At 34.1% G+C, this 13720-nt stretch overlaps 1 protein-coding gene across 5 annotated transcripts in view; it reads left to right on the forward strand.

The window, feature by feature from the left end:
* Positions 1-13720, forward strand: part of LOC113495892 (transcription factor EB) — a 109560-nt gene that overhangs the window by 61902 nt on the left and 33938 nt on the right. Inside the window, exon 1 of one of the 5 annotated variants that reach the window (XM_026874890.1) lies at positions 7425-8358. The exons of 3 other annotated variants lie outside the window; for them this stretch is intronic. The gene's annotated coding sequence lies outside the window, so the exon portion shown is untranslated. Of the gene's footprint in view, positions 1-7424; positions 8359-13720 lie in introns of those variants that run through there. One more of the 5 variants, XM_026874892.1, reaches the window with a different exon arrangement.

A 13720-nucleotide genomic window follows, 5' to 3' on the forward strand; every position in this document is an offset into this window, starting at 1 on the left:
AATTCATTATAAAAATGTATACTTCAACAATAGTCAATAACTCCACTGAATAACTGTCGCTTGGCAGATAATACATACTTCAATTTTAAAACAGCGTCCATGAACCACGTTCAAGAAATCCGATCCTTACAGACGCGGAAACCTAGATCAGTTATATCCAAACAATAAATAGTAAATGGAGCGATAAGCTTTGTTTTTACATAAATAATTGTTTGCCTAAGATCACCTTGGCCTTACTTTTTATCATAATACAGCCAAAGTTTCAATAGCCAAGGATGAGTCTCATCTAAGAAACTGTTCTGCTTAGCCTTATTTTTATAAGACTTTATGAAGGTCGTCCTACAAAACTGAACTATTAGAGAACAGTTCAATTAAAATTACTTCAGAGGTTGTATCAATAAAACTATGCTGATCTATCTATATAAGTATGATTGGCAGGCTTTCTGCTCAGGTTTAATTAATTTATTTTACGACCCGAATGATTGTTAATTTACTAGCCCGCTCTTGGAAAATTACAAGGTGAGTTTTTTTTTGCGTTTTGTTTCGCTAGTTTATTATTACATATGTGCTGAATTAACTTAGACAAGTCATTCTGTATTGAAACCAATATTGTTCCCTTCTATGTATATTTAGTTTGACTTTTATAACCATCTTTTCATGTTGTTGTTTATAGAAAACCATATTATTATCAGTAGCGACTGTTGATAGTAAGAAATCAGAAATCGACTTTATTTCGTGGCTGCTATAATTGTATGAATTCCTTTTCTTTCTTAAGCTCCCAAAAGCTTCCTAATTGAATTGAAATTGGTTGGTTTTTCAGTATCTTATGAGCTGCCTCCGACTTAGCACGCTGAATTAAAACCTTTTCGATGGTATTATTAGTACTTTCTTCCCAAGCCATACGCTATCGATTCGTAGTAACACAACCGTCTCGTTTCTCATCTAGCCGCGACACGTGCGCTCCATGTGAAGTGATATATGGGTTATTGTTCAAACGACCTTCGGGCGCGAATCATCTTGCTGCGGTGCTTTTCCTTGTTCGTCACTCGTCAAATATCGACGAATAACCGACTTGTATCGATCAACTAACGTCTATACGTGTATTTTGGATTCGAAATTTTATTTTTACTAACTGATCTTACATACAATTAAGAGTATTGGTACTTTTTGTCTGATTCTGTCTCTTTGCAAATTGAGGAAAATCCCTGTAGGTCGGATTGATCGAAGGTCGATCGACAATACTCACCGAAATTGACTTGGAGATAGATGTTCATTGATCTCAACTTAATTTGAGTAAGTCGCGTTACTCATATAGATGATATTTTGAAACTTTAAGTCATGGGTAGAAGAGTCTTGGTAATAAACCGCAAATTACTGAATATGGTAAGACAGACATGTTATTTTCAAGACCACCGGTAGGTTGATAGTAAGTTTTTGATTTGCCTGATATAAGGTATTTACTTTAAAACGTCATTTTAATTAGCAACCTCAAGCGTACTATTTAACACCCGGATTTCGCCATACGTATGTAATTGACTTGTAACAACAACGTCACTCAAATTTTACGTTTACAAACGGGCACTTACGCGCATTTTTTACAAACGTCACTCGTGCCTAATCACTAAATTAAAATATGGCTCCTTATTTCACATCTCTATGCAAACTTTGTATCTAATATTTTGGTATTATTTTTAGTTACTCAGTTATTAATTAACGTGGTTTATGTGTTGATTCATGGCGATTAGATGGCCAGTTGTTCCATGTAAATACGATAAAGATTCCTTTAGAGATTTAAGAATGGGGATGGATTTTTACATAACAGACCAATATACAGAAGCTATATAAGTTTGTTTTGCTGAGTTTTTAACCGACTTCAAAAAAAGGAGGAGGTTCTCAATTCGACTGTATTTTTTTTTTTTTTTACGACATTGCTTCTTACTTTAGTCAGAGAGGAAATGTCGACTCCAGCGACTCTCGATCTCACTAAAAGTCACATAGAGTGATGATATATCCTTCCGAATAAATGATTTAATTTAATAAATATGGAAGTAACAATACAAATAATAAACAAACAAGACATACCCGTCAAATCCAACTATATATAGTTCATTGTTACATAAAATGATGTCCACAGCAACGAGGCGCCTGTCTACATAGCTGATGGTCCACAATCTGACAGCCTCCGGACGATAAGATAACATTCAGTAACAACTCAATGTGTGTCTGTGTAATTACGACATTCAAGAAAACGTAGTACTCAAGTGCTGGTTTTGATGTAGATTTCAAATTACAAACGAGTATGTCCGACGGTCTACGAAGTAACATATCATCATCATCATTCACAGCCTTTATCCTCCCCGATCCCTACTGTTGGGCATAATACTCCCCTTTCTCGTGACAATTTCTAAGGTCCACAGGCCTCATCCAGACTCGACGGTAGTAACACATTTGCAGTTTTTTTTTCTCAAATTTGAATGTAATATTTGTGGGTTTCACAACATTCAGTTCACAGGCACCCCAGACTCAGAACAAGCAATCATGAATCAGACAAAATCTTGTACTACGCGCACATTGGGTTTGTTAATGCCTTTACCACTCGGCACAACACTGAAAGCTTCATTTAGTTAGCCAGTAGCTTAAAAGCTTCAGTTTTAACTTAAGTATTGTATTTCAATATAACATGATTTCAAACAAAACCCAGTCTACAATCTAGACAATGTGCTCAAACAACAGCACAGACAGACAGTAGTACTATATCTGACCTCAATGTAAGATTAAATCAAGACTGATTACAAATCGTTACACATGTCCTGAACGATAATGGAAATTGTTTACATGTATGTAAGCTGTTTTACATGAGTTGCAAAGTAAGTAAAATGTCCCGAAAAATTTAAGACTGGGTTTATTAATACGATTAAAAACATAGCATAAAACCAGGTGAAAATTAGTATTAAATATTATAGTCTAAAATCAGCCTAAATTCAATTATTGAGTTGACTCATGAATATTTTCCTTTTAAATCTCTCACTTAAGATAACCTGTTTCCCTCAATAGCGCGTAATTAATTTCAAGTGTAACATGCACAGCCACACACATACAAACTTAATACAACCAAGAAAACCTGAAAAACGCCTCCAATTGTCTATAAGAGATATTGGTAGGCTCTCTGAACAATACAAGACAATATTTAATAACACACAGTTGTAATTCAACTAATAAATTACTAAGATAGTAAGTTAATAAGAAAACTCGAACAATATGGCACAAGGCAAATATTGTCTGCTTGTGAGACGCCGGCTTCGGCGCCTGCGCCGGTGACGTCACGACCTGTACTGTTCATCGAAGACGTATAACAAAGAATACAGAAGGTTTACTTGAAGTACGGTGAAGTATTTAAAGCCTTAATTTCAAGGCCTCAAGGTCTCATGTTTACTGAATTAGTTTGTTAGAAAATAAGAGTGCAAAAGATTTACGAATTTATCAAAGAAAGTTTTGTTCGTAGTTAGATTTCTGCTATTTTATTTTGTAACGTACTATTTAAGAATTAGTCCTAACGGTTTAATATCTGTTAATAACATTGTTATGTAAATAAACTAAGGTCAACCAATATTTTAGCCTTTCGTTACCCGTGTACAAAGAGACTTATAGTTAAAGTAGTAGTAGGGCCAGGTAGAGACAACAGTTACATAAAGCATCAATCGTGTGCTTCAGATAAAAGAAGTGATTAAATAAATAGAGTGATTATGTTTTTAACTGTGCTGTCAGCTCGCTTAAACACGTGCTTCTAAAACAATGATAATAGATACCACACGACGCTACAGCTTCCTTCATTTACTTGCCCAATCATTTTTCATGTTGCTATTTGAAAATCTTATCAAATAATGTCTTCTTAATCTTGATTTGAAACTGCCAAAACATTCAGAATTTAGATTATTGCTGGCGATCCATTTTAGAGCCCTAAATCTTTTTATTTTTTTCTGGAAACCCACTTCAACGTTGTTTGGAAGAAACAGTAGAGTTCTTCAGACAGAAAGCTTCGAAAGGCTCCCAGAATTATCATTTTTAAGACCACGCAGGAAGACGGAAGTTTTCCTCTCTACAACAAACCACCCGATTATTCATCATCACCGTATTTTTCTTACCCATCATCTCCCATCCCATCCCATCCCATCATCTAAACATATTATTATATACTTTAAAAATATATTTTTTTATATAGCCTGTTTTAGATCCCACTGCTGGGCAAATTCCTCCCCCTTTCTCTTCCACACCTCTCTATCTGTTGCGATTTCTTTCCTGCGTATTTGACTAAGTCATCACACAGTTTAGGTTACGTTGGGGTTGTCATGTCCATGGAGATAAATGCCCCTAAATAAATAAAGATTAAAAAAACGTCATCACATCACCTTCGTCGCGGACTAAATGAATATTATGTACTTCCAAATCTGAACATTCTCGGTACAAATGTACTTACACCTGTAGTAAGTGCACACAGCTACGTTACATATTATTTCTACTTGAGTCCGTGAGGCACCGTTTCGCGCACTTGTGTTACAAACGTGACTTAATTCCAAATGTCTCGTACTACCGAGTGTAGTACACTGTTATGTCATAACGTGTCAATTGTGTAGCTACATATACTTATGAAAGTTTTTCACGTTTTCATGTAGGGAATATGTTAGGTAAGGATTTTTTTGTTGGATTATTATGATTGGGAAAGTTATTGATTATTAAGTTAGAGGTTTTTTTCTGAATAATTGGGGTATGAATGCCTTGTTTTTCGTTTTCACTTGTCCCATAATTATGTTGAGCTTAATGCTATATGGGACACCTTCGCCAGTAAAAATGAAATCAGAATATTGTATTCGTAAAAATAGGTTACATAGCTATAATTAGGATGATTTCAAAAATGTGAAATATTTTACCTTAAAAAATTATTATACCTATCTAAAGCACTACCTTAATGATTTATCGAAAAGTGTCATGGATACTAAATAGTTTTAATTACGCTTTTATCACAAGCAATTGCAATAATTAATTGATGTCTATTATAAAATCACAGACATAAATACTGAATAGACTAAAAGGGTTATAATTGCCGTTTTACGATGACGGCCTGAAAAGATTAATTACTGTGCTGAGTTTAACTTCTTAAGACTGGTCTTGGTTCAGACGTGGATTCTAATTTATTTTTTGTTATTATTTTCTTTGTTTACGTTTTTAACTCCTAAAAAAGTCTTAAAGGTTACGCTAAAGTCAGTTAATACAAAAAGTTTTTTGAGGTTTCATTCAAATACTGTTTTATTGTCAGATAAACCTAAATTCATTGCTCTTGTAGACAGACTTGCAACGTCGGGTCATGATTTCGGACTCCGGTTAGATGAGAAACTATCCGGAAACTCCGATAAATACTCGTGAAATCTATTAAATTATGTACTCGAAAGTTTTACAGAAACATTGTTTCAGGCGTTACCTGTCACGATTACAATCCTTGGTTTCATAACGTGACATAGAGACTTACAAATTGGTCCCACACGGCCACTGGGCCTCTTAAAGCACCGCTAACCGGCCGCCATCACGATTTTCATGATTTTTACATTTGCTCAACTGCATGGCGGTTGCAACACGGATGAGTTTCACTTGGTTTCGGGCTCAAGGATGGGTGGACACTTTCAGTTTTCATGATTGTTTATCGTGCTCTGTATGCAAGCTTTCGGTTTCACTGCAGCTATTTATTTTTCATGGAGCGAAACCTACCAGACAGCCTATTTTGTTGTAACACTGATTCCAAAATTTTGTGGACAGATTTTATCAGGCTTCATGTTCTTATGTTACGATTAAGTATCGTTGCTGCACTATTAAATCTGTATCAAGTAGAGGTTCTTTCTTAAACTGTTTAATCAAAACCTCGTTATTTCAACGAGCCTAGAATTGTTAAATCACTTAAAGTTTTATCTGCGTGTAGATATTCATCTTAAAAAGAAAACAGACAGTATAATTGTCTAGACAAACAATTCAATTCAAATCCTAATAACAATAATTCAATTTACCTTCCACCTAGCAAACACCCTAGTTGCTAGCACTTCGGAGCTGCGCCGGCGCACGCGAGCGCCGCAAGTAGCCGGTAATTGTCACCGATATTCATGAGACCTTATGGGGACAACTAATTGTTGTAACACCTCGATATTTATTTACTCAATTATATTTAAACTATAAAAATTGTGTTGAACCCGTAGCGAAATGAGTGTTTTTCGCACGCCGTAGCAGCCTTCATATAATGTCATAATCTGTGTTTTTCATCAAAAAATTTGATGGTTAAGCATTCTAAAAAAAATACAGTCGAATTCAGAACCTTCTCCTTTTTTGAAGTCGGTTAATAAATAATGTCATTTCTTGCACAAAAATAACTGTTTCAATTTACTGTCACACAACTTTCCTTTTCTGTAATCTATTCTTTGAAAACTGCGTAACATTGTATGTAAAAAAATAATTTATTCAATTTGAGTCCAAAATCTAACAATTCAAATGCTAAAACATCTTTTCATACAAAACATAAATATGTATTATTATTGTAATATGTTTCCTAAAAAATAAAAACAAAAGAATAATATAATAATCTGACGTAAACAAATCTAATTAACAACGACGACAAATATTAAGAATTGTGTGATTATAATAAACCTATTATCAAATACATACAAAATAATTGAGATAACTCGTAATAAAAATCTTTATATTCAAGCGAAGTTAGGCAGAGTGCACACCAGAGTGAAATGAAATCATTTATTTCGGCACATTATAACTTTAACACTTACATTTTTAGGGTTTCGTACTCAAAGGGTAAAAACGGAACTCTGTAACTGCTGAGGCTTTGCTGTCCGTCCGTCACCAAGCTTTATCTCATGAACCGGGGTAGCTAGAAATTTGTCATTTTGACAGAAGATTTCTGACATCGCTTTAATAAAATCAAGATTAACATACAAGAACGCTTTAAGTAGCACTAAAATTCATCCAATCATTTATTTATTGTTTCTAAAGGAAAATATAATTAAAACCAAATCAACACTAGGCTTATATTTTTTTTCATATATCCTATTGTGTTAAAACATTTACGCAAGTATGTTAGCGTCGTGTGCGGCCTGCCTTAACAAGGCCTTGACGAGTTAACAGAGACCATTATATTTCTCGTATTACTGCAAAATGATTTAGTTTTATATCACCGTAATCTATTACGATCTGATTACGGCTGTAATTAAACATATTTAAGATAACGATGTTTTTCCTTCATACATGTTACAATTGTGTATTCTGACCTTAATTGCTTTCTGAATAGTTGGTAGTATTTTTTTTTAAATTATTACGGCTCTAGGATTAAAGCAATTGTCCTGGGATTGTAAATAAATCAGGTAAAACCATTCGTGTCTTAAACAACATCGAAATTTTGGTACACAAGTTACATATAAGTATAACATAGAAGTAGAAGATTTCAAATTAAACTATTGTTAATTGCAAAAACGTAATGTCAATCACCTCTCTATCAATAATAATTTATTGACAATTAAAAAAGAACAGTTCCTAAAATAGCAGAGTTAGCAAACTGTACAAGCAATTTGTCAACGTATTTGATAACCCAAATACACACACAGACACATCTAATAAGAAGTAATTAAATTCCTGTTGCTCGATAAAAGTAATTAACTAACAGTACTTTTATTTACGCGCGTACTCTTAACTAAACCGAATGATTGAACTATTACGTTTATTTCTCGTAGATGAGTATTCAAGTCTTAGTGGCCTTGATGGTAAATAATGTCGCGACTAACTCATTAACACCTCACAGATTCTGTTTAATACTGAACCAAGCTGAAGCGAGATTATCTTTACCAGTTAACAAACAAACAACTATTAGAATAAGGAATTCATTAAAATAAAAGAATATCTTAAATATTTGAATAAAAAAAGGAACCAACATACCAACCGTCACAAATCCTCATTCAAAGTCGAATTCCATTTTCAAAACCTAGCAGACGTCCGTCCAGTCCAGCCGTCCGTCCTCGACTGGCGTTACCTGTAGCTTTATCACAACGTTGACATTATTTGTGTTTTTTTTTACGCGATAATACTCGCGCTGTAATCAGTCCCATTCGGGTTGTAACCGCGGGTTGACGTAGCGCATCTCTACGCCCATTCAATAGTGTTGTGATTTTACAAACGTACTTTTGCGTGAGTGTTTTTTTTCTTCAATCGAGTCGCAATTGTGTAGGGCGTTGTGTTTTCGATGTGTTGTCATTCAGTATTTGCTTTAGATGTGCTAAAGTTGTATACTTATCTATAGTTAATGTTACGAGTATGTTTCTAGTAAGTAACGGATATAATTAAGTTTAAACGACGTTATGGTGTAGATCATAGTAATGATAAATGTTTTTCCATGATATTTATTTGTTGAAATTGTTTTATGTATATAAAACTTGAACTGAAACTTAAAACACACAATTCTTACAGCAAAAGTATGAGATATACTTGACGTAGTATCTCTTATCAAGTATTTCGACATACGAAATGCAACCTTACGTCTTTGACATAAAAGTGCTGTCATTTCGAAAACTCACACGATCCCTCATCAGTTTATCCCTAATCAATGTCTTGTCTGCAGCTTTTGGGCAAATTGAAGGATGTAATATCTGCTGTAACCTTTATTGCCTGCTGAACCGACCTCGTATCAGCCCTCTACCAATTACAGAATTTTTAACAGTCAAGTTTTAAATCGTAAATATCAGTTCGTCGTCTCTCAAGGTTGTCTCTGACACTTCGGATCAGCTCTCCTTGTCTATCTCTTCAATTTCACTGTAACCTTCACTGTACACCTATTCATAATTTATAAATATAATGTTCAATAAGAAAACGTTTTGTTTCTCGCATATTACCTAGTTAAGTCAATCGTGGCAGTTATAACTGAAGTATATTAAGTATTATCCATGAATGGCTACGTTGTTCACGCATTAGTAAAATATCACGTGTATAAGTCTCGGTCACGCTATTTCCCATTGCGACGTCTACCACTTAGAGTCAGTACAAATACTCAATTGGCATAATAAACTTAACGATTATTGAAGTTTTATAAGCGTTTGTTATTTTGTTCCTATGTAATCTATATTTCAAACAATGTTGGAACATCAGAAGGAAATCTCGGTCGACGCAATGAGCAAGCGTAGTGATCAATACCTATCTATAAATATATTTTTTTTGCCAACAGTGGGACAGTTATAGTCTGCTTAATTAATTATTATTTACAATAATAAAGTTTTGTTATTTACCTGTTATTTTAGATTTTGTAAGAGTGTTTTTTACGGTAAGTTTCTTCAGCCCAAATAATTTGTTTACTAAATTAATCCTCTGAGTTTATATAGATAATATATTATATCGAAGATTATGGTTTCTAATGTCAAGCTTTTGATTGATTTTAGTTTTTTTATTCTACGTCTATCAATCAAGTAGAGTAAAATTACTTATGACCAAAAATTTATCTAGAGCCATTTGTCGATTGAGGCGCTATGAAGGCAGTACTATAATCTTATTATATACGTTCTTTTTGAAGAGCTTAGCCCCATCTTTTAGAGTGCAAGTGTGACACCGCAACACAGTATAGAGTTTTGTTTCTCTCATCCACCAACAGGTATGCTTACCTGTAGATATATTATGTACATAATATACCTACAGGTACAGATAGAAGTAGGTACATATTATGTATTGTCATTATGAGTAGCCACAAAACCTACGAAGGTGGATTATTTAGACGTATGATCACAAATTATCAGCTTGTCAACGTCATAAGTATACCATGCCACTATCACAGAAATATCAGTTAATTATGATGTAGAAGTCAATCAATCCAGCTTAATATCTTCATTTTTCTTGATAATTCGATAGCCTCACCCTATTTGCATTTCTAAAAAGCTTATTTAACTGTTTAGTATTTTCTTTGCCTTTTCGATCTTTGACCTTCTTGTTGTGTTTACTTTGTCTTGCATATTATACTAAACAAGACAAAGTAAACATTGTTGTACAAAAAATATCATAATTTTTGAACAACTTTAATAGAGAAGGTTGCACAGATGTGAAAATATCGCTCTCCATGGCGATGAAGCAACAATAACTTAAGTTACTTAAAGAAAAAGCAAAACAATAAAACGCTCCTATAAACAAAATTCTTTGGTAGATATTGATCAACTCACTACATAGGAAGGAGTCTGGCGCCGCATTGGCGCCTCGACTCCATAGAATTTGATTAAACCACCCTGTCCATCATCCCATCCCTTTTGTAACTTAAGGAAAAAAGGAAAATGCAGAAAAAGGCCCCATTGTCTTAATATGTAAAGTCCCAGCCAAAATTGTATGCTTGTTAAATCAATACATTTCTTTTCATATTAAGATGTTCTTTCTATTACCCTTATGAGAGCTATGTTAAAAATATTTCTATTTTTAGAACTCTATATTGTGGAAGTTTTCACCAGCCTTCATGGTTGTCCCATCACAACAGATGATTGATTGCGGCCTCGCTTTTAGCCTATTCCGAACTATACGCGTTATTGTTTTAAACATTACTTAATCTTTGTTGCAAATAAGATTGGTTTACTTTGTAATAAGTGGGTAACATTTGTTTTTCCATTAGAAAATGAAAAGGTATGTTATTAATGGATGGCACATCATTTTACCGAAAAAATATGGAAAGTGAAGAGTTTTAGGAGGTGAGAAAACAGTAAATTCGCATATTCGAAGTATTTGTACTGATATAAGTATAATATTAAAACAAGCCCTAAAATCTCGCAATAAGCTACCGAAGCCATCACATGGCAAAATTTAAAAAACTAAAAGAACATCAAGAGGACATTTTGTAAAATCCATTTTTTTTCCTTACAGCGTTATAAAGTCATAAACCACACTACATAGACGTTTTGCACATAAGCCCAACTATAACTAAGCACACCTAGCCGCCATAACTCAGTGTGAATGTATTAGACTATTATCATGCATCGTTCTGTTTCACGCTACTTTAAATAATTAGTCGAAACTTTGACCGACAATGCCCAAGCACATGTTAGAGTTCCGTGTGTGGCAGAATTAGGTTAAATCATTATTCTAGTCACCAGTTACTTTGCTTCGCTTTACCGCTTTTTATGATAGGAGAAAAGTTATGTATGAAGTTAGAACCCGGGACAATGTTATCAGGATCCGTACATGTCTAAAGGAAAATGCATCCCAGAACGCTACAGCAGAATGTTCATTAATTAAGATGTTAGAACATCGAATGTGAGAGGTTAAATAATTTTTGATATTCATGTCTGTTGTGCTGAAATGGAATACTTTGTTCCGTTAGTAGGATATATCATCCCTTTTTAATGCTTTTTTTTAGCTCGCTCGGAGTGGACATTTTATTTCTGACTGACCCGAGAGAAACAGTCGAAAGAAACACAGAGTTGTTACGCGACAAAAACCTCAGATATAAACCGAAGCTTAAAAATATCTTATTTACGTTATTTTCGTCCTAGCCATCTTAAAAGCCTACTCTCAATCTCCCAATAGAATCAGACTCAGTCTCATCGGCCATCTTGATAACATTTATCACAACAATTTATGAAATTCAGATTTCCTAAATATTTGTCGGCGCTATGACACCATATTTATCTTAAGAGTAATCTATCAGACACCTAGATTAATCTGTCAGTGATCATTTACAAGGGTGACGTATACAACTGTATCTTGTAACAATACTTTGATAAAGAAATCTAAAACTGTAGAAGAAAAGAGGGCTATATCATTTCTTACTTCGACCTATGTGCCTTTCTGTGTGCTCTTGGCACGGTCTCATGTTTGTTTTTACTTCTTCTTAGCTTACAAGAAAACATGCAAAACTTCTCCTTTCCCTAGCTAACCAACTATTAAAGACTTGTCTTCTTATGTCCCAATATCCTTGAACCACAAGGTTCATATTTATTTTAATACGTACGGAACCATCAAAATTCCTAAGTTTCAACAAATTCCGAAGTGTAGCAATTTCAGCAATTGTCCCTGTCGCCATTAACGTAAGTTGGTGACGTAATAACACAAAGATGTGACGATCAGTGGCGCCTCCATAGTCATTATTATACTTCTAATTGCCTTACGCCTGTTACAAGTATTACACCTAATTATTATAGGCCTGGTGGCTGAGAACGATCATAATTATACAAGTAACAAGTTTAACAAGTTGTTTTGTTTGACAATAATTCAGTTTAACGTATTGATGTTTACAATGACCCTGGTTGGAAACTCTTTTGTTTTTTGGTAATAAGTATGCATTTCACACTCCGACAAGGTAAACTGAACTTTTAGTAATGATTTAGTTGTTTGTTCCCCACATCGCAGTTTGTCTGTTTATTACCATTGGAGTATTCCAAAATGACTTGTCAAATCTAGGTATACGTTGGGACCTTACCCCCTCGTACTCACGAAAAATAAAATGATCTTTGCCCAGCAAAAAAATATCTGTAACTTGGTAATATATTCGAGATTAACTTTCAGGTATAGTGAGTTGATATTGATCATAGTGAGACAACAATATTAGTATCATAAGTCTCTCAATAGCCGTCTATAGATAAATGTTGATCAGACGTAATTTAGATGTAATCGGTGTTGTTAAAGAAACTCTTATCTGTTGTGCAATAGCATATCAATTCAGTGACACATGAAGAATTGTTCTTCAACTCATATACGCTCCCTTTTCAGAAATCTCTTGAATGTTTCCAGATGTAAGTGATTCAACAACGCTGTCCATGGTCCTTTAACCATTGACAGTTTCAGACACTGTATTTTTATCTATCTTCATTGCTTCAACTTAAGTGATTCGATCGATTAGAATTATAAGTACCTAAATTACCATAATCAAAGCTACAACCAGAACAAATGCACATAGTATTCTGCTGCCTACCGGACCAATACCTTACCTAACTACAATACAGACCATGTAGTAAGTTAAAATACCAACAAAAATGAAACAATAAATCATAAAAATCTTACTCGGTTCACATATTCCGATCACCTTGAAACTATATCAGTTTCTATCTTATACGTGACAGTTTATCATTGAAATAACTGCTTCATCTACAATAACTTGTCTAATAAGATAACTGTGTCACATCTTATCGAAGTAAAGTCCCTTACAGAATCTTCGCTCGCATCTGATACATTAGCAGTTCAACCGTGAAGGACTATATTATATTTATCGGGTGTTAGAAGGTCGTTGAATTCTCTTCGGATTCATAATATAATCAATTTCCTGTAACTGTCGATTCTGTTTTCTTCTATTGCGTATTTAACTTCCACTGTTAGAAGGAATTGTTTTAAAGGATCAGATTTGACTTGTAGACCCTGAGTCAATACTTACTGTAACGTTTTAAAAGTGCCTGAAAAATGGCCTACTTGAAACAAAAACTAGATTCTGAGCCTTGTAATTTTTGGTCGTGATGTAAATTATGCTTGCGTAGTATGGCTCTTGATATTTAAGACTTGCACTCCGGATTCTGAAAGATAGAAACAACGATCAAAATAAAATTCACAACAGAGAAATAAAGCCATACACAAATCATATCCATTTTACTCCACAAAATCTAGTCAAACAAGATACGGAATGAGAACACAGTAAAATATTTCAGTTGAAAACTGTGTTCTATATTGACCGTTACAT

This window comes from Trichoplusia ni, chromosome 7 (assembly GCF_003590095.1).
Source record: "Trichoplusia ni isolate ovarian cell line Hi5 chromosome 7, tn1, whole genome shotgun sequence".
NCBI classification, from domain to species: domain Eukaryota; kingdom Metazoa; phylum Arthropoda; class Insecta; order Lepidoptera; family Noctuidae; genus Trichoplusia; species Trichoplusia ni.